At 34.4% G+C, this 22,521-nt stretch overlaps 1 long non-coding RNA gene across 3 annotated transcripts; it reads left to right on the top strand.

The window, feature by feature from the left end:
• The first annotated feature begins 860 nt into the window (after positions 1-860).
• On the top strand, positions 861-20,715 carry LOC138328933 (uncharacterized). 3 transcript variants are annotated; one of them, XR_011209379.1, is made up of 4 exons: positions 861-979; positions 4,650-4,763; positions 18,419-18,701; positions 20,591-20,715. It is a non-coding gene; the product is annotated as an uncharacterized lncRNA (long non-coding RNA). The 3 variants fall into 3 exon arrangements; XR_011209381.1 differs by lacking the exon at positions 4,650-4,763 and having other exon boundaries at positions 867-979; XR_011209380.1 differs by lacking the exons at positions 861-979; positions 4,650-4,763 and adding an exon at positions 8,363-8,411.
• The last annotated feature ends 1,806 nt before the right edge of the window (positions 20,716-22,521 follow it).

Genomic DNA, 22,521 nt, shown 5'->3' with positions numbered 1-22,521 from the left:
ACAAAGGAGACATGATCCAAGTATATAAATTGATACATGGAGAATATGATCGAGTCGTCACAGAGGGATTTTTTATTTAAAATAATAACAACAACAAAAAAACAAAAACAAAATAGGGGCCATTCTTTGACACTATAAAGTTATACATGTATGTGTCGAAACTGGGCGAAAAATTTTCATGTTTATTTTTCTTCATTAATCTATTGAAAACCATAATGTTTGACGAATTAAGCGTTGAATATCATTCAAATGGCTTCAGATTCCTTATAAACGTTCGTTTAACACAGAAATTATGTATTGTAAAATTGTTGTTTTATATGCCTTATGTATGTTTAGATGGAAACTTCCTGCAGAAATCACATTACAATAACTAATAACACTACAAACAATTTTAAATGAAATTGTAGACCATAAATTGGCTTCATGGTCTGACCTTCACTATAGATGTATATGGCAGTACTGCTAAAAATCATATCTGTTCTTATTTGTATTTGTAAAATTAAAACCAATGCATTAAAACCACAGTAATTTTCAAGATGTGAGTACCTTTTGATGATGAATAACATATTGAAAGCTTGTCTTGATTTGTTAGTATGAAAAATACTGCACGTGAAACTGTAAATTTCAGAGATATTCCTTCAATGAGCCGATCATTAACCACTGCAACACTCTTCCCGAAGCCTTGGTTATTTCACCAACAATAAAACCATTTGAATCCCGCTTGGATAAGCATCGAGGGCAACCCGAAAGCTTCTTTAATCACGAGATAGATAATAATGAACTTATTAATAGTCGGGATGTATAATATGATTTGCAATCTGGATACATCGGCAGTATGTCTGCGCCCGTTTATTATTATTATTATAGACTTTGATGTGATTCAGCCAGGGGACAGAACCTAGAGCCCATCTCACAGGGCGAGCGCTCAACCGAAGGCCAAACGCGGGATGGTGTCAATGGAGACGTTAGGAAGACCCAGGTAAAGTAGGAAGACAGATAAGATCCTAAATGTGCTTTTTTGTCGGCTTCACTTGATTGGAAGCTACCATACAAGGATTTTAATAGTCAGAAAGAAGAGAAAAGATAGGATCCTAAATTTAATCGTCTTTTAGAATCATACAATAGGGGTAGCATGTACATTTCTAACGCCCTACCTGCGAGACAGAATCACAAAACAAAAATACGGAACTTTAAATAATAAATATATATATAGATAACGTTATAAACACGTCTTGATAGGTGTTACTGTGTGGTGTCATTGGCGACATATAACGTTCATTCACGAAAGGCCGACCTTAAGTGACCCTGGCTCAACCCACGATCTTTGCACAATCTTCTATCTTCTGGGTGGGGCTGTAATCAACATATACATGTGTGTCATGCTTAAAAATTATACTGAAGATCTCTTAAAGTTTACAGTTATCCAATGCCAATCGGAAAACAGTGATCGACTGTAATGACAGATTATAAAAGCATCGAAATAGACGTTTTATCGTCCTCTTAGAAAAACTCCATACTAAAACTTCTAAACATATTAGCCTCATTTTCTACAATAAGTGAAAATGTTATGATTAAAATGTTTAAAAAAATGTTAGTATACTAACGCCTATCTTGGCAAAATGTGAGACCTCGTTACAGAGAAATTTACATTTGTGTACAGTTCATCTAGACATTCAATATACTTAAATAAATAATGTTCACGTGTGTTTAACTTTGATATTTTCATATTATTGTTAAGTGGCATTAACCAAAGGATATTATTTTTCAAAAATTGAAAATTTGAGATAAGATGTGATTAGATTTGTTTCACATTATGCTTATATTTCATTTGTCTGCTAAAAAATACTTACCACGCGTTTAATACTATTGATTTAGTGTCTATATCATATCAGAATTTATTTTTGAACATTAAGAGAAATTCCACGATGTAGAAAGCACACGTTAATACAATACAAAACAAACCGTATGGTAAGTATGAAGCTGATTCAAACAGTTGTTCCTAGTTTCTAAGATACAATAAAACGCCCAAGAATCAACTTTAAGATACTAAAATAGTTGACAGCCGAAATCGGAGACATTATATCGATTTCATGCAAACTCACGTGATATTGTGTACTACTTTAACAATTATCATACCTAATAATATATGAAAATTAATCATACGGCAAAATAAACCTATTTGGTTCTTTATGGGTCATCAAGAAAGACGATTTTTAGTCATCTTTGACGAAGGTCAGGATGACCTATTGTCATCGTGTTTCGTCCGTCGTCGTGCGCCGTGCGCCATGTGGCTATTGCAAACAAAAGCCTACTTCTACTTAACCCCAAAGTGGATTACAACCATATTTGGTGTGAAACATCATTGGGGTAGGACAATCATATTTTATATAAATGAGTTAGGTCGGACCCCTGGGAACAGAGGGGCGGGGCTAAGAAGAGGGAACTTTGCTGAAATTTTGCTTTAAAATCCTACTCCCACTAAACCTTTAAGTGAATTACAACCATATTTGGTGTGAAACATCATTGGGGAAGGACAATATTATCTTATATAAATGAGTCAGGTTCGACCCCTGGGGACAGAGGGGCGGAACTCAGAAGGGAGTACTTTGCTAAAATTTTGCTTTAATATCCTACCCGTCCTGAATCTTTGAGTGGATTACAACCATATTTGTCACGAACCATCATTAGGTGAGGACCATCATATTTTATAAAAGACACAGGTAAGACCCATGGGGACAGAACGATTGGAGCTATGCTGAAATTTGACAACCATATCTTTCCTGGAACATTTGTAGAAACATATTATTCAAATCGATGACTTTGACGACTATTCAATGCCACAAGGGTCAAATAGGCTAAAATAAAAAAACTCTTCTAGTGAATAAATAAGAGGCCTAGAAACCTGATATTGGCCTACAACATAATAGGATAGAAGGCTACCAAGTTTGTTCAACGAAATACCTTTACATGCCTTTAAGGTCAAAGTTATGAAATATTTCAAAAACTTACATATTCAATTAAGGAGTTCCTTGTATCACTGATATTTATTGTAAGCCACAACTTTATACTTTGACTATTTTGTTTTGAGCTATTAGTCAGATGACCATCGAGGCCCATTGGCCTCTTGTTTGATTAATCTGCGGGGTATATTTACGATCATGTTGGATAATATGGACTTGTTCTGACAAATAATGGTTAACGTATATCGCGGGGATATTTTTGCAGGTCATCGCTACGGTCGCGAAATTCTGATATGTACGATATGATCGATAGTTTGAATTATATATTCTAAAAGTTCTGTCGCTTAATTTTAATTTTCGAGATTTAGATCGAAATTTCAAAAATTTTCACCCGCGAAAGTTACAGGCTATAAGGTATTTATAATGGTTTATTAGAATCTGAACACATGCCTAAGACCACTAGAAATCTTTCAAACCTGTCTTAAAGACCATTGATAGTCATGCTGACTTGATATACAGGGCAACCTGTGTTAAAATTGATCCTTTGGGACCCAAAGAAAGTAGTCTTATTAATCAAATGGTCGACCAGGAAGGTTTCACTTTACAAATAATTCTAAATATGAAAAAGTATAATTTTTTCATTATTCGGTCCAAATTATATCAAAATTATATTGCAGAAGTCAAACAAACGGTCTTCATTAGGCAATAACGCTCAATTGGTGTTACTTAGTTACAATGACAATAATACATTATGACGTAGATTGGTTGACCTTACATACTTTAGGATTATATAGATATAAAATAGAAAATATCAATTACTAATACTCCATTAGTATGCCGAGAAAAATAAGACAGTGTCGCGTGTTAAACAACGTGATCATGAAACACCGGTCGATATTATATTTATCAACTCCCATGTACTCATTCCTTTAAGGTCAATATCACAAACTTGGTATTGATAATTTCAAGGCACGTTTTCTTCAAGTATTTTTTATAGTCTTAGGTTGGTTTCATAAGTAATTTGTCTCGTATTTTTACCATAAAATGTGTTGCTTCGTTGAGAAAAAGGTTCCAGGGAGATACATAAAACTGTTTTAGATTAAATGAAATATTCTCCAAATAACTATCAACAGTAATTTGTGGCATTGCTTCTTTCTTTAAAATATATTGTCTGTGCCATTTATATCCACGAAAATCAGCGGTGCCATGGAAAAGCTCGGTATAAGTGATAACTTTCTATGACAGGATAATTACGTTCCTTTTCATTGGTTGATTAAATGGCGTTCGCTACGATATCGAAGAGAAAAAAATTAAAATTCAACATCCGTTTATGTTATGGAAATTACTGTATTTTAAATGAATCGCATCGTGTATATCTGTTTTTATAATCCTCATAGTTAAAACTAATCCAGTGGAATTTCACATTTCACAGCCTCATTAACACTTTGAATGCACTGTAATTTTTAACATCATTTGAACAATTTTGAAACATTATTTTTTATTAAAAGAAAATAATCGTTTTATTCATTTAACAAAATAATAATTTATAAGTGTATGAAGGTCTATTTCCAAAATTTATATGATAAAAATTATCTCTCGTTCTCCCATGGTATGAACATCAATTTCAAACATGTATATGTTGAAGACAGTGCCGTTTTTAACGATTTTGTCTTATCATACATGCTTTAGGATTGCAGCTACTGAAGGTGGAGAGAAGCACGACATACAGCCGACAGCCGAGCCACCTACGGACAATCACCGTTGTGCATGCATAACATTTGCTTCAAACTGTTATCCGGAAGAGTAGGTGTAGATTACAATGTTGAATATCCCCTGATAAAAGCATATTCAGCAAAAACAAATGAGGGGGTGTAGATTGCGAAGATGGATGTTCCGTAATACAAAATGTATCAGCATTAGAAAATAAATTAGGGGGTGAAGAATGTTGAATGTTTCTCTATCGTGACGCTACCCAAAATGAAACACTTAAAATATGTGATATGGAATTCAGTTTTAAATCTAAACTAATAATAATTGTCCTGAACAAAAATAAAGGTGCTGAATAAGTGGGATAATTTGTATACGTCATTTTCTTTTCTGATGCTTCTCTTAGTAAACATGAAAATTATGAAATTGTGAAAATCGGGTCGAGCGACAACCCTAAAAACACGATATATAACATCATTTGAACAATTTTGAAACTTTAAAACAATAAACAATTGCTGAATGTAATGTGTTTGACATATATGTGACTAAAATATTTGAACTCTCCTTGCTTTAAAGCACTTATATCTATGCATCTACACACTTACTAGTAACAACTCAACAACCATATTGACGGAATTAAGGCTACCGTCACAGAGGGTGACAGGATGTTTATTTAATCAACTGCAAATGATAATCCATTATAAAACATGACAAAACTTATGTGAAATACATATAAAACATTTTTTGTTTCAAAACTTAAAAACTAAAATGCTAATGTGGGGTTTACAATGTAAAAACCGCACTTAGGGTACAAAGTAAAAACCGCAAAACTACCGGTGTTTACAGAGTAAAAATACCCTGGAAATACATGTAAAATGTATTTGTTTTATGAAGTAAGAAAGAGTCAATATGTGGGGTATACAAAGTAAAACCTTTTACACGGTGTGAAAAGGGAGTGAGTTCGAAATTAAAGTTTTAAAGCCAAAATCGAAACATATTTAAACTGTCGATGCAAGAATATTTCAATATGGTTGCCTGACGCTAAGGGTTCTGATGAAATATTTGGAGTCTGGGACCCATTTCGGACAAATTGTCCAATCAAATGCCCCTCCTCTATCCCCAAGGGGCATAACTCGTACTGTCAAAAAAGGTAAAATCCTTAAAAGGGGTATAACTCGAATTAGTCTATATGCTGTGGAAAAGGACATAATTAACAGAAACAAAGTCTTACATAAATCTAATAAAATGAAACTTGTAGTGGTGTTTCCGATGCATAAATTAGCTAACTACTTAGCTGCCTTTTATAATATTTTTTTTTTCATTTTATTTTTAATTAATATTATAAATATTTGTACTGCTGCCAGGTAAACAGATCATGGAATCACAACTAAAGGCATATATTTGTGAAATGTTCAGAGGAAAATGGATCCAAGCACACGTTAGAAAAAAATACAATTATCATCAAAAGTTGTTCCAATTTCTGTAGTCACGTTAGGTTATAATGTTTGATATTTTCCCGATAACATCATCAGCAAACAAGTGATGGTGTGTAGCAGTGCGCCAGTTAAGACGAGTAAACTACCCATTAAAAGCTATCAATTACCCCTAAAAATGTATGAACGGGTACTACTTACCACTACAATTATCTGTATTATGCAACCCAATTATTATGAGCGCTTAAATCCCGAAAAAAAATCAGAAGACATTTAGTAAAATCAAAAGAATTCAAGTCATACCCAAGAGTTTGCATCAACTGTGCTCTTGTTTCAAATATATAATTACACAATTGCTACTGCAGTAGGTTGTCATCGTTTACTTTATACTGTAACCACATAACCTTTTTAAACATATCTTTTATGTTTTGGGTTCGCGCAGGGTTCAGAGTTGTACCCCTCCCTTTTCAAAAGTCCAATTACAATTGCCCACCTTCAAAAAATTATCTGCAGCACTGGTGTAGGTTAGAGTGTTGGATATGTTCCTGTTAATAACATTTACAAACAAGTGATGGTATGTATGTTAACATGTTAAATGTTTCCTTGGTTATAGCAAGATCAAATAAGTGAGGATGTGTATGGTAGACTGTGGAATGTTTCCCTGATAACAACATTAGCAATCAAGTGTGAGGATGTAGATTAGAATATTGCCCTGATAATAATATTAGCAGAAAAAGTGTACTTTGTATTTGTATACTGATTTAAATTTTAAATTTGATATTAACATTTTTCAGGTCTTAATTTCTTTTTCAGATTCTTGACTAGGTTACACTGTACAACGTTATATGTGGCGTAACTGGCCAAAAATTTTGACATGTAAATTTTTCTTCATGAATCTATTAGAAGCTTTTAGTTCTGATGAATTAAGCTGCGAGAATCATTTAAATGGCTTCACATGCCTTATTAACGGTATTTACAGCATACAAATTATGTACTGTATTGTTGTTTTTATGTCTTATGTATGTTTAGATGGACACGTGCATGTATAACTTACTATACAATTACTAATAACACTACAAAAAGTTATATGGAATTGTAGACCACAATTTGGCTTCGTATATTGATCGTATGTACTTATTTGACTTCATTATAGAAGGAAATAAAATTATTTTTGTAAGTATTGCTAAAAATCATTTTCGGCTCTTATTTGTATTTATAAAATTGAATTTTATGCATTTAAAGTACTGTTATTCTCAAAATGTTACATTTTGGTGATGAATAACATATTGGAAGCTCATCTTCATTAATGAGTAGGAAAAATACGACACATATAACTTTAAATGTTGTAAATGTATCATTACTAATTTAATTGATTTTATATGAGACTTATATGAGAATAGTATATGATATATTAATACAACCGTTTTGATACTTACCTTATATGTTTAATTAATACGCTTTGTATGTTGTTAAATTGATCAACTTAATTCATATATACAATTTAAATTGTATAATCTCTGGCTAGGAGAGGGCTTATAAAGGCCTAGTCTGTTGCCCAATTTTATTGATTTATTTAATGAAAGAAAATTGACTTATTTTGCGTTCAGTACTTATTCAGTACTTCTTTCTATATAGGGCATACAAATATAGCTGTGTAGTTTTTTTTCAGGACGCAAAACATTATTTTTAATATTCTTTCTTGAGGTAAAATGAGAGTCTAAGATTTTTCAACGGTGGTAATGATGTATATTAAGTAACTTTTGTAACTGAAGAAAATTACTAATTCGTCTGTTGCTGTTTTTGATAGAGAAAAATTACCATTCATCAGCGGTGTAGCGTCTTTAATGTTTTTCCGGAAGTTTTTATATCATATCACACGGTAGAAAACCAAAAACAATTGTTGATATTTTAACATTATATTGACAGAAGCAGCTTGAAAAAAATGTTAAAAAACAACCAACAACAAAAAAAAAGCAAAAAAAAGCAAATGAAATTTAATATTCACAGAAGTCTGGACGCGATTAAATTAAATACCAAATATATTCTGAAGTAATTGCATTAGAAACACCATCCTTGATACATCGAAAATGAATAGACACATAAATATTATCTTTAGGAATATGTATTACTTTCCTAGATTAAAATTTAAAATCCTTTTTTTTTGTATATGACGGTAAGCTTCATTTTCGTTTCATTGGTTGTTTATGATTTTTAGAAGCGTGACGTATTGGAGATGATGTGTATATATATAGAGCTGCTACAGGTGTATGTATTGTCGCATTCATTTAACCGACAGGTTTGTCGCCATCAGGTAAGCATTTACTCAGTTCTTTGACATCTGATTCATAATTTTATTGTTCTTTCCTTCATGTAGAAAGCAATCCTTTAAAACATTTCTGGTACAGTGTTGAGTTTTGAAGTCTATTATCAGTTCTTTGACAATTAATTCAGATTTTGATAGTTCTTATTGTCATTTCTAGTGATGATTTTAGAATTGTTTGAAAAGTCTAATATCATTTCATTGCAGTGGATTCAGTGTTTGAAGTGTCTTGTGTGGTGAATGTAGAACATATTATAAATCAAATTGGATGTTTTTTCATTCCTACGTGAGCAATGTTTTTGGAGTATTTCTGATGTTTGGATGATGTGGAATATTTTTTGAATTCATTTAGATATTTTGCTGTTTTTGTGATAACATTGTTGTTGCAGTATTTTCTAGTGTAAATTCAATTCTGATGATATTTAATTTAGATGTTTCTTATGAAGGATGTTAAATATATCATGAATCCATTTAGATAATATTTTATTCTTATGAGTGCGTTGCTGTTTTAAAGCATTTCTGGTGTTTATTTGATATTGGTTGATTTTAGAAGTTTCCTGCACGAGGTTTTTAGAACATATTCAATCGTCTTTGTAACAAACGTTTTCATTAGCTTAGCTTTGTTTGTTTGTTTGTTTGATTATTTTTCGTCCTATTAACAGCTATGGTCATGTAAGGACGGCCTCCCATGTATGCGGTGTGTTGCGTGTATGTTGTGCCAGGTGCATGTTTTGGGAGACTGTGGTATATTCTTGTTGTGTCTTCTTGTATAGTGGAACTATTGTCCTTTTTATAGTGCTATATCACTGAAGCATGCCGCCGAAGACACCAAGCAACACACCCCACCCGGTCACATTATACTGACAACGGGCAAACCAGTCGTCCCACTCCCTGTTTGCTAAGCGCTAAGCAGGAGCAGAAACTACCACTTTTATAGACTTTGGTGTGTCTCGGCCAGGGGACAGAACCCAGAGCCTTCCTCACAGGGGCGAACGCTTCATTAGCTTAGCAATTTATGTATCACCTCATAACGTGGTATATGACGTCGCCGTTTGTGACATCATTTCTGATTGGTTGTTTAACAACGACATCATGATATCATACGTGTAGAAAAAAAGAATCGAAAAATTTGAATCTTTACAAGATTAAACTGTATTATAAGGAATGCCTTTAATAAATGTTTAAATAGTGCATTAATTAAGATGCCAAAGGAGTTAATTACGTTAATTCTATCACCGCATTGCATGTAATATTTGGTAGTATTTTAAAACATACCACTTCTTCATTTTGAAATTATTCCTGTATAAATATTCAGAATAAATTATGAATAAACTTTTATCCTGCTATATGTCAAAGCCATTAAGTAAACGAATTGTGTCATAGGCTCAATCTGGTGTAATATTTAGCTGTTTTCCAATAGATCACCCGCATTTGAAATGTTTTTAGATCAAACATTTAGAACCTATCATGAATGAATTTATTTCATATTTCATTTCTGCTACATATGGAAGGCGTTAATCGTATCATGTCATCACTGGATGTTCCACAGTGAATTACCACTTCCGTATTTTGCAATTCTGTTGCTCATCCTAATCAATTTAAACGATGTGTATATTGTTTTTGCCTGCTGTAATATAACCGAACACACAAGGAAATATTTGTTTTGCTTTTTTCGTGTTGTTACTTCACGTCAACTTATAACATTAACTGTTATTCGAACATTACTTAGACCAGAATCCAAATCGTTTGGAAATTTAGCAAATGTAAATGTGTTAAAGTTACCGTGTCGCAGACGGCGTTTCTTTTCATTGTCATTACAACATACTTCTGGACAATACATCAAGCATATGCTACATTTGTTTCATTGTAAGTATCGTGCAATTGGTTTAGATTTTCATGTTGTTATCGAAATATATTTTCAATATGAGAATGCTCAAATTCGCATTCCACATGCATTTTTTTCTAGAAATGTGGTAAACAGACATTTTCCACGTTTTAGGGAAAGAGAAACATGTTAAAATAACTACTATCATTGTATTTTTCCTTCATAAAATTTATATCCTAATGTGTTTAATGTATGGAAATATTAGTTTCTTGAATAGTCATTTATATTGTATAGGATCCTATTTACTGTTATTTTAGGAAGTACCTGCATCTACGAAACTCATCAAGTATTGTTTACATACTTCATGATAATGTGTTTGCTCACCGCTCACATAACATATAGTACACCTTATTTTATGTTGTTTTTATATATATGCTATGCTATCTGAATGTTTAAACTCATTCGCATTACTTAGACCGTAATACAATTCGCTCAAATCAATTTGAAAATTTAAAAGTTAAAGGTCAATGAATGAGCAAGGTATTCTCAACGGTAAATAATGTAAAAGCGTATTTCCGGTATTGAAGCACCGAATGCGCTTATATTTATACATGCTATTAAATTATATATATATATATATTTTGCTTTTGCTATAAAGTCAATTAATAACGTTAAATAAGAGCTCAATATGAATTTTGGCAGCACTACCAAAATCATGATATTTACGTCTACAATGCAGTAAAATGGGTACACATGGTTTAACCAAGAGGCCAAGCTGTGGTCTACAATTTCATACATTTTTACATCGAGAGTAGTATACTGAACGCCAAAAAAAAACTATACATGGGGGTCTCAAATACTTAATTTTGTTTTGGATTTTGTTCGGGGAAATCATTACGAAAACCACATTTGATCCCTTTTGAATTATTTGCCACAACAAATATTCAAATCAGCCTCAGTATTATGACGTCATGGAGTTTCAAAGTGACTAGGGGTCATTTCTAGTTTTCACAGCTATACAAGGCACTGTTGAGATATCACACAGATCACATAAACGTTCAATATTTCTTTCGTCCTGCATTGTTGTTACGTACGGCTATGCAACGTCTCCTCATGGAATGTACGACGCGTCTGATGATGGCCTGGGGCATCCGACGCCATTCCTGGCGCAGAGCAGGTTCCAGCTGAGGTTGTCGTGCCCGTACACGACGCCCGAGCTCATCCCAGATATGCTCGATGGGGTTTAGATCCGCACTCAAAGATGGCCAAGGCATCACATCGATGCCTTGCTGCTGCAGGTAGTCCATAGATACCCTCGCTGTATGAGGGCGAGCATTGTCTTGTTGAAAGACTGCCAGACCGTTGTTTCTGATGAACGTTATCACAATCGGACGTAGAATATTGTCAAGGTAGTTAACGGCGTTGACTCTACCTCGGAAAACATGCAGATCAGTCCTGCGTTCCTCCGAAATTCCTGCCCAAACCATCACACTTCCACCTCCCCATTTGTTGGTCTCCAGAACATAGTTTCGAGCATAACGCTCACCTCGACGTCGATAAACACGAAGTCTACCGTCAGCATTGTTCACGTTGAACTTACTTTCGTCCGAAAAGAGGACGCCTCTCCACTGTTGGCGCGTCCATCGCTGATGCGCGATCGTCCAAGTAAGACGTTGCTGGCGATGACGTTGAGTTAAGATGGGACCTACGTACGGACGTTTAGCTCTTAATCCGGCTGCGGAAAGACGTCGTCGTACTGTGTGGGCACTGACTGGTCGATTATGGGTACCATTTGTTGCCCTACAATGTAGCTGTAACGGTTGCGCGCTCAAAACGCCATCTTGAAATCACGCACAAATTGAGTGGCCATTTGTTATTCACTACATCATATACCCGTTTACCATTTTGCACGTGATTTCGTGCACGCTCTGCCAATCGGCAATCGAAGGGTTAAAAACTATGGAAGACGTAAAACGTCATAAGCCAATATGATTTTTTGTTTCTGAAATGTCAAAATGTTATGCACAATACTGTTACTTGATGTGTGAAATAACGTTTTCGAGTGAACCATTTATTCAACAAAAATATATAATTTTCAAAAGTGTAGTTTTTTTGGCGTTCAGTATAATTATTAAGTGATACCTTTAGATGTGATCTAGCCATACATAAAGTGTTAAACGTGAACTATTACAGTGAAAAAAGTAGTAGTGTTGACAATGCTTTTAAGCATGATACATGTTCTTCTGTGCTCTTGGATGATTTTCACGGCTTAATTCATCAAACCTTGTAGGTTTCAATGGCTTACTGAAGAACAAACAGCATGTCACATTTTTTTTGCCCAATTATGGCACATATAACTTTTAAAGTACATTAAATCTGTTACTTGTTTTATAACTTGAAAGCATTTACGTTTTCGGGTTATAAATGTCACTGTAATGTAATTCATAAATTTATTTTAATCTTTTTTCAAAAGAAATTAAAAATTTCCACAGGAACTTGGTCGTCAAAACAATAGTAATCGAAGTTTATAGTAATAATCGGATGATGTTTCTCGTTTAAGTGTGTGAAAAAGACATCGAGGTGTAAAATAAGCCGAGATAGTGCATTGACATTTATGACATACCATTTTTACCTTGAATACATCCAACAATAAAATGGGATATCAATTATTGATTTTATAAATCAACTTCTGTAGGTATCAAATCAAAGAATGCCTTGCCTCTTTGCCAATAGTATAACAGACGGTGGGTGTTCTTAAATGACTAATATCTAATTTTTAATTCATTTGCGCAATACGAAGAGGAACAGTGCGTGTAGCACAAACATCTATATAAAAAGATTTATCTAGAACGCGGTAAATTATATCGAATTACTATACTGTAACTATTTCATCCAAATAAGGTTATTTTATAAGCACTATTAGTTTTTTTACTTACTTTATTTCGAATTATGGGCATGGTTTATGCTTCCGTCGGTGGTGGAGCAAATTTTGAAAAGCGGTAAATTATAAAAGAGTGAAAAAGGTATATATACATTAACCGAAGTTGCGTTTAACTTTTGAAATTAACCTGTAAAGCCGTTTTAATAATTTATACAGAAGTTAGCTGTAAATATAACTTTCCGTTCATAACTTTCGGAATAACTTTAATTATACCCATAATGCGGACCATCTTATGTTTCCCGGTGTCCTCTTCATTACAGCGCATCACTAGGCTCACTACGCAAAGCGACAAAACAGCGAAATGAAGCTACATCATTACACTTGAAAAATATAGTTACTAACGGTATCTTTCATTTTGTTTGGTTTGTAATTTCATCTTAACCGCTCTGAATATAGATACTCTGAAATTATGATTGTTATTACTAAACATTTAATCTTTGCTTCGGAAACGTAGCCTTTAATGCATAAAACATCATTTCTAATATAACTCCGTATTTATTTGTGTGTTTGTGTCGTTAAGTTCTAATGAAATAACAGTAGCTATGTCAAAGCTCGGCTTGCTTTCAGGCCATGAAATCCACATGGTATGATCGAGATATTCAGTCGTAACTCCATCCGATGTCGACCATTCACCAACTAGTCAGAACGGTTGCCATATCAATTACCCATCAGGCCTGATTTTGTAGATTAACAAAAATGACATAACAGTCTGATATGAACCAATTCATCTCACACAGGCAACATCTAATTGGAAATATTAGGATAATGAACGTTTTTTGACAGCGGTGTGCGTTTGTAATTAATTGTGAAAAAGTCAATTTATACGAGCGTTTAATTGGATTGCAATTCCATGTTATTATCTGGTAAGGTATAAATAGCATCACCGTTTGTAACGTCGCCTCTGATTGGCTCAGAAACGGCGTAATGATTTCATAGAATAAAGAGTCCATCAAAAATATGGGATTCCTCGGGATTAGATTAATTTTGAAATATTTACTTTAATACTTTATTATATGAGGGGCTGTAACGAAACTTCAGCGTACTCTCGTCACACTAGAAACCTTCTTACAAATGCTATTGATTTTCATGAATTTCGAGATCCAAGTACATTTATCTATCCCCGCTAAAAATGATAGCATCATCTATATTGGTATGGATTTCCACTCAGTTTTTAAATCAGTGAAAGGTAATCTTCGCAACATGTATTAAAATCGCGAGAAGCTGCGGCAGAAAGTTGATTTACAGTAAAATGCGTTCAAGTTAATCCTCATCAATTACAATTGCAAACTCAGCATGGAGTCCTAATGGAAAAATGACCGTTAATACAAGGGGAATGTGAGGTATGTGATTACTCACCTATTATGCAACATCGATCAGGTTAAACCAAATAGAGATTCCGTAACATTTGCGGAAATCATTTGAATTTCAAAAATATCTTTGCATTATTAATTACAGAATATTTGATTGATTTAATCATTTAAACATTTATAGATCTTTGCTAGTCGTGCTGGTATTGCGTTAAATGTGTACTCTCCAAGAGATTAAAAGAGATTAAAAAATTGATATCTTATAACGTGGAATATCATATTATTTCCAATATCAATATAAGTTCATTTCTCTATTTACAATCCGGTAAATACCCTATCAAATTTCCTATGAACCTCATGATCACGTAAATCAAACCTAGATTATAAGTTTAGATAAAAACTCTCAATCAAAACCGCATCAACTAGAGTTAGCCGGTCAACTGATCAATTTCCTAATACCAGCTCAGATCTTGTTATGATGACGTATTTTGTATATATTGTACTGAGCTGGTTTTATTAGGTTTACGTCATATTAAAAGCTACGGTAATGTTTTTGAGCCTGCCGTATATTCATGTGGTATCTGGCGGTAATAGTGAAACTCGTGTCTTTTTATAGTGCTATCTCATTGAAACATGCCGCCGAAGACACTGAGCAGGAACACCTCACCCGGTCACATTATACTGACTTTAAATAGGCAAACTACTCGTCCAACCGTCTAAATAAATAAATAAATCGCTTGTATTTCCCATGATTTGTAATATTTGTATGTTATATATCTGGTGCGTCATTTCCAATAGGAACGTGTTTTGAAAGTTCCAGCGAAGGCAGTTATTTTGCTTTGACACACTATAATTTATCATGACGGTATGGTTTTTGTATTGCTCATATTAAGAGATATATTATCTCAATATTTTCCCCCATATGTTTGTAAGACATTAAGTTGTCGCGAACTGCTACTTCCTAAAGCCCTAATTTCCTATCACAACATTTATCTTTTCCCAAATGAATTAGAAACATAGACGCAAGACATTTAGTACTCGCGAACTTCTTCCTGTAGGCCTAATTTCCTGTACATGCATCTGCATCAGGCCCGTGCAATGAGATATGTTTTATGTTACAAATTATAAGATAGTTACACCTGGAAACTGCTGTTGAAAATCATTTACATTGAAAACGAAAGTAGTTCTCTCTAGCCATCGATATTTGATGTATACAGTGTACATCATTTATATTTTAAATATTTGATATGCGCTCTTAGTAGCCTCTTACATCAGTGAGTGGGTGAAATCTGAAAAAAATCGACCATCTAACGATGCATGGAATCACGTGATATAGAGCAAAGGTCACTGTGTCAACCAATCAAGACACCATATTGCATAAAACTTATACCACATGTGGCATCAATTAATCTAACATTTCTGTATTAACCGGTTGTAAATAATTGATGTACTATGAGTGAAATAATCAGACAGTCTTACTTCTTTATTCATAATCGCACATCACAAACCCCACTAAGTGAATTTAGCCTGAAAGGAGGCTGAAACAGGGTGGTGAAATTTGCAAACAAAATAAATGAATTACTATATATATAGAAAATATCAGTCATTCCAGACATCTTTATATAAAAGTATGGGACAGTATATCATGAAAATTATCTGTAAACAAACTTCACTTATAATTATTATCAGCATATTCCATTTCAAAAGTCCCTGTGCTTACATGGTGTAAATAAAAGAACCACTTATAATATGAAATTATGACTAGTTTATATCAATTCCACAACTAATAACAATATGAATATGAAATTATATATTATCAAACACAACTTATTACGTAACCATCTAAGTTAAACACATGTAGAGGTATTGCAAACAAGCAGACGACACTGAAGGACATACGGCGGGAAACAAAGCCGACAAAAATGAACAATTTACGGCATAAAACAAATTAACATAATTATGTAACATCAAGACAAGGATTGCAGATACGTCATACATGTACATAACTTGTAAACATTTACTCCTAGGCCTATTGGGCCTACTCATTATGGCAAAGTTGACTATTTAGCGTGACTGAGACGTTTCCACATAGTACTGTCATGGACTCATGGGAGTTTAAATTCCGGAATTACAATTTTCAGACCAAAACTTCCGGACGAAGATCGTGACATTTTATAAACGCATTACATTAATATTTAATTGCATTTGAAAATAAACTCATCTTTTTTTTTAACAAAACATGTTACTTTTAATAACCGAAAGTCGTTAAAACCGTTTAAAGGAGAGGGTTTCAATATAATTACGCCTACATTGAGGATAAACGTTGGATTCTTTTAAAATGTTGATAAACGGCAGGCGACAGTTATGGACTTAAACTACATATTGTGTTTATTAATTTCCGTACGATAGAGAGACATTTTCATCATTAAAAGTTCGCCTTTTCACTGGCATTGACTGCTAAAAAGGAAAAACGCAAGGTTACTGCGCGGTACATTCCTATTAATCTGTAGTATATTTTAATTGTACATAGTGATACGGTTACCTTCTAGCTTCGCGCTAGGGGGGATTTCCCTTCAGCTCAGTCGGTAGAGCGGTGGACCAGTAAGTCCGGGGTCGTGGATTCGAGCCTGGCTGGCGACTCACTATTTTGCCCTGTTACATTTGGTGCTGTAGACCACTCCAAGCGAAAGCTATACAAGATTGAGAGGCTTCGCTGGAGAGAACCTGGGTCTGTGTTCGGGGACAAACACTTTTGAAAGGGGGAGTAGTGTAGCAAGTTTTAATCGTAAATAATGATATGGTTGCCTTCTAGCTTCGTGCTAGGGGGAATTTCCCTTTAGCTCAGTCGGTAGATCGATAGAGCGGTGGACCTGTAAGTCCGGGTCGCGGGTTCGAGCCCGGCTGGCGGAACACTACTCACACCTTAACAAATCTATATTTGATTATTGCAAAGTCATTTACACTGGCAGGTGGGTACTAATTTTGACGTCATCAGTTTGTCGGCGTTACGTTATACTTTTCAGAAAAAAGCGGAATAAGTTTCGCTCACGTAAATATTTAAGCATTGATGTCACTATTTTTTTACTACATCTTATAATGAATTTTTCAGACTATGTGATAATATAAAATACGTTTAAACGTACAATTCAATTGATTCTTCGTCGTGCTTAAGTTATAGATAATGTGTCTGGACTATCAGATAAAGGTGTCTGTACTACTAAGCTTAATGAAAGATTCTCTGTCCATATAAATCGTATTCATGTTCGAATTTTAAATGTAAGGAAAGAAAACTAGGCAAGAATTGTAAGATATATAGATATAATCATTTCGTTAATCCTAACATACAAAACGAAAATAGGTAGAAGGCATAGCATCCTTTCGTAGCAACAAAAAGAACACAGTTTCACAGAGTAAACCTTTCATAAATACGTTTTGAAACAAAACATAAAAATATAACGTTGTTGCAATGAATACGCTTGATTGTTGTATTTCTCAAAATACGATAAAAAACAAATTTCTTGTTTTCCCTTCATTGTAAACTCGAAAACATCAACATTTTGTTGTCTCCATATATTTTCAGAAAAGTAGAATTAAAAAGGTTTGTGGTAGTATTCTGAGAGCAATTTACGGCAAGCATTCAGGATGCAATGTATATCTACCAATGATTAGTTATTCGAATTCTGTATTTAGATATCGTATCATAGATTAACCTGCCCATACTGCTGGTAGGTATTGATTATGACGTCAACAAATTCCATTCGATACGTCTAACTTTTAAGAGGAAAAGACGTGGGTTTCACCCACAAAATAATGGCGTAAAAATGGTTACCTACTCTCAAGACATGTGATTCTGTTATAAGCAAAGACGAAATAGTCAATGCATTTTTATACACCACTACTTATACATATTGTTTATTTTGAACAGGTTAGTCTTGCCATGGCATTTACATCCTTTTTGATAACTTTGGCGGTCCTGCATCTATCAAGCGCACTGTTCTACACCTACAGTAAAGAAAACGATCTTCCTCGGATAGGCAAACGTCACCATTCGTACCCACAGGATGCATGGAGAAGGATTACTAGACCTTCTGAAAAAGAAAAACAAATTTATGATTCGTCAGAGAACTTTGAACGAAGACTTAACCGGAGACGAGACCTTGATGACGATATTTTGCTTCTTTTGTCGAAAAATAACCAACTGCGAGGAGGTAGGAAATGATTATATTTATTAAATAATAACCGTTGGTAGTAGATTTGTTATTCTTTGTCTTGGTGTTACTCAATGAAAAATATGATAAAAACCTTAAAGCTGATATATTTACATAAAACGAGGATAAAATTTGAACAGAATGTATTTTTTATCAATTTTCGCATGAATTATTAAAAAAACAAGTTGAAGAGTTCAAGATATGTAAAACGTTAACGATATAAGATTATCCAATTACATAAGATTATCTGAATAATTCTGGCCTTGCAGGTAGGGCGTTAGAATTGTACCTGCTGCCCCTATTGCATGATCGTAAAAGGCGACTAAATTTAGGATCTTATCTTTTCTCTTTTTCCTAACTGACTTTATCTTTCCCTTTTGCCTCCCTTGGTACCGCCTCACTTTTGGCTTTGAGTTCAGCGTTCGCCCCTGTGAGGAAGGCTCTGGGTTCTCCCCTGGCCGAGACACACCAAAGTCTATAAAAGTGGTAGTTTCCGCTCCTGCTTAGCGCTCAGCATACCGGGAGTCGGACGACTGGTTCGCTCGTTCTCAGTATAATGTGACCGGGTGGGTTGTGTTGCTTGGTGTCTTCGGTGGCATGCTTCAGTGACATTGGGCAACAGTTCCACTATACAAAGAAATACAACACGAATATACCGCAGTCTCCCCAAACACGCACTTCACAGAACAAACGCGCAACACACCGCATACATGGGAGGACGTCCTTACATGACCATAGCTGTTTATAGGACGTTAATTAATCAAACAAACAAACAAATCTAATCAATTCCAGGCTAAGTCACAATATTTGACAATTTAATAAATTGAGAATGCAATAACGAAATTACATCAAAACAAGTATGAATTTAGAATGCAAAGAATAATGAAACTGATATATGCAAATGCAATACCCTGGTGCGGCAGGCATTTCACTATAAAGGAAATGAAACATTCCCTAGCTGTTTGGTAAAATAAAATGGTACTAATAATACCCAAACTAGAATCTATGAAGTAACTCAAATGCATATAGAACACAACTAACAGTATTTTAAATAATAATTTGGCATAAAGCAAGGCCCAAGTACTGAAGGAGTTGTATTATTTAAGTAACAAATGCTTACAGAAAGCAACTTACAGTATTTAAAAAATATATTTGGCATCAGGCAAGGCCTTACTAATATGAAAATTAAGAACCTTTGCTTCTGCTCATATATGGTGTTATATCGCCCTTGTAGCCTAGTACTTCAAATAATGACCTCTGGTACGCCCTCGGTCATAATTCATTCTGCTCGGGCGATATAGTTTGTTTGATTAATTAACGTCCTATCAACAGTTATGGTCATGAAAGGACGGCATCCCATGTATGCGGTGTGTTGCGTGTATGTTGTGCGAGTTGCGTGCCATGAGACTGCGATATATCCATGTTATGTCTTCTTGTATAGTAGAACTGTTCTCCTTTTTACAGTGCTATATCACTGAGGCATGCCGCCTAAGATACCAAGCAACACTACCCACCCGGTCCCATTATACTGACAACGGGCGAACCAGTCGTCCCACTCCCGTTATGCTGAGCGCTAAGCAGGAGCAGAAACTACCACTTTTATAGACTTTGGTGTAACTCGGCCAAGGGACCGAACCCTGAGCCTTCCTCACAGGGGCGAACGCTAAACTCAAGGCCAAAAGTGAGGCGGTGCCAAGGGAGGCATTAGGAAAGATAAAGTCAGTTAGGTAGAAGAGAAAAGATAAGATCCTAAATTTAGTCGCCTTTTACGATCATGCAATAGGGACAGCATGTACAATTCTTACGTCCTACCATATATTCCACAACAAAGGTCCATTATTGGTATATTTGTGTGATTTTGTGTTAAAGATTTTTTTTTTACATTTCAGGATACTAACAACGTGCGATAAACCTGAACATTTTCAGATCTCAATCCCGTGTAATCGATTTCGTTTTGAAAAATCATATACGACCATTAGATGTAAAGCCAAAAATTTTGAAATAAAGTCTTGATATAATATATTTTATTGTCGTTTATGGATCATTTTAAATATTTCCTTAATATAATTCTTAATCAACGCCCGTGTATTTATGTGACCGATATCTACTTATAAAATCATCTTAGATATTCAGCGAGGATGTGTTATTTTTATTAATCACTCATTTTATGTTCAAATGTTCCGTGCAAGGATATTGCCCGACTTATTTCCAGTTAAAATGTAGGATTATAGGATTAATGCGTTTTTGTACTGAGCAAAATTATAAGACTTCCCAAGAATATTATTCCGGAGGTAATAAACTGCTAGATATACAAAACTATTACCACGCAAACTGGGTACTTTTTAAATATTGCCTTTAATACCGCAGAAGGTTTTAAGAAGATATTTATGATCAGTTAATAAAACATAATTAAATAGCCCCCTCCCCTATGAATAAAATAATGTCCTGTCATTTTCAATCAAAGAACACTTCTCACTATTAAAGAGTCCTCTTAACTTAAGGAACAGTATTGATGGGTACGTCATAGTTTTTGTCTGAAAATTGTGCAGTTTTCTTCGTGGCAAACCTGTGACGTTAAAAAGTTATTCCTAATCGCAAAGAGATTATATCTTTAAATAGAAATTCAAAGTATTTAGCGTATTTATTACTCGTTTTGTAAAATTACATTGAAATATTCCAGTTGAACAATAAGATGTAATATCATATTGACAGCAAGGGCTATTTAAGGTGGCTAGGTGGTTGATAAAACTTAATGTCATTTTAACTACTTACATTTACGGACGGCCGCATTTAAATGCATTGCGTTGTGTATGCGAATGTCTGTATGTTTTGGGAGGCTGTGGTATATTCGTGTTACGTCTCCTTATAAACGGAAGCCTTAACCTTTTTATATTGATACAATCATGCATTCCGCTGAGACACGCCTAAAATGATTAACAAACATGATTGGGGCATATTTAGAGAATACCACTTTATAAATCGGATTCATTATTAGCTATGTATGTATATGCTGATAGTTTCTGTATAAAAGTACATGTAAGCTTTAAATGACATTCACGTGTACATAAATACTCGGTTGGTCGATTTCATAGTTTGTTCATTATATAAGCAGCTAAGGTCATTTAAGAACGGCCTTCCGTGTATGAAATAAAAACCCAGCAAGTAGATGTAGGAGACTGGTTTGCCGGTTGTCAGTATCTTCGGCGGCATGTCTCAGTTATATTGCACTATGAAAAGGGCAAGAGTTCCACTATATAAGAAGGCACAACAAAAATATACAACAGTCTCACAAAAACACGCACAACACGCTTCATACACGCTATACATTACATAAATTGGAAGTAGTCCGAGCATGTACCTTGATAAGGTTTTTTTTTAAGTATTTGTTCGCAAGGAGATATTTACCGTTCATTTGACGTTCTACGCACGGCTGAAATACTCCTTAAGCTGATTGAATAAGTTAAGAGCCAATTTAGATTTTGTTGAATTTTAGTTGTAATGTGAACCCAAACACAGGTTCATATAAAGCTTAAAGAAAGAGTTATTAATATATAACTTTAGTAAATTTATGTTTTTCCATGGTGACAGAAAACATACCGAAAATAGACGGTCTGCAATAGAAAAAGACACAACGTCGGCACTCTACTAGATACAAAATTTTCAAGGAGCTGCGTCGAACGGTTTTGAGAGTTATAGCCAGCGAAATATTCTCGGACGAACGCACGGAGCCCAATTTAATAAGCGTCTTGCGGGGGATAATAAGGCAAAGTGCACACATCAACATATAAGATCTGAAGCTATGTTAAAAATAACGATGGTA

Source organism: Argopecten irradians, chromosome 8, assembly GCF_041381155.1.
Source record: "Argopecten irradians isolate NY chromosome 8, Ai_NY, whole genome shotgun sequence".
In the NCBI taxonomy this organism is placed as follows: Eukaryota; Metazoa; Mollusca; class Bivalvia; order Pectinida; family Pectinidae; genus Argopecten; species Argopecten irradians.
The sequence above is the reverse complement of the archived record's forward strand: the minus strand, read 5'-3'. Positions and strand labels throughout refer to the sequence as shown.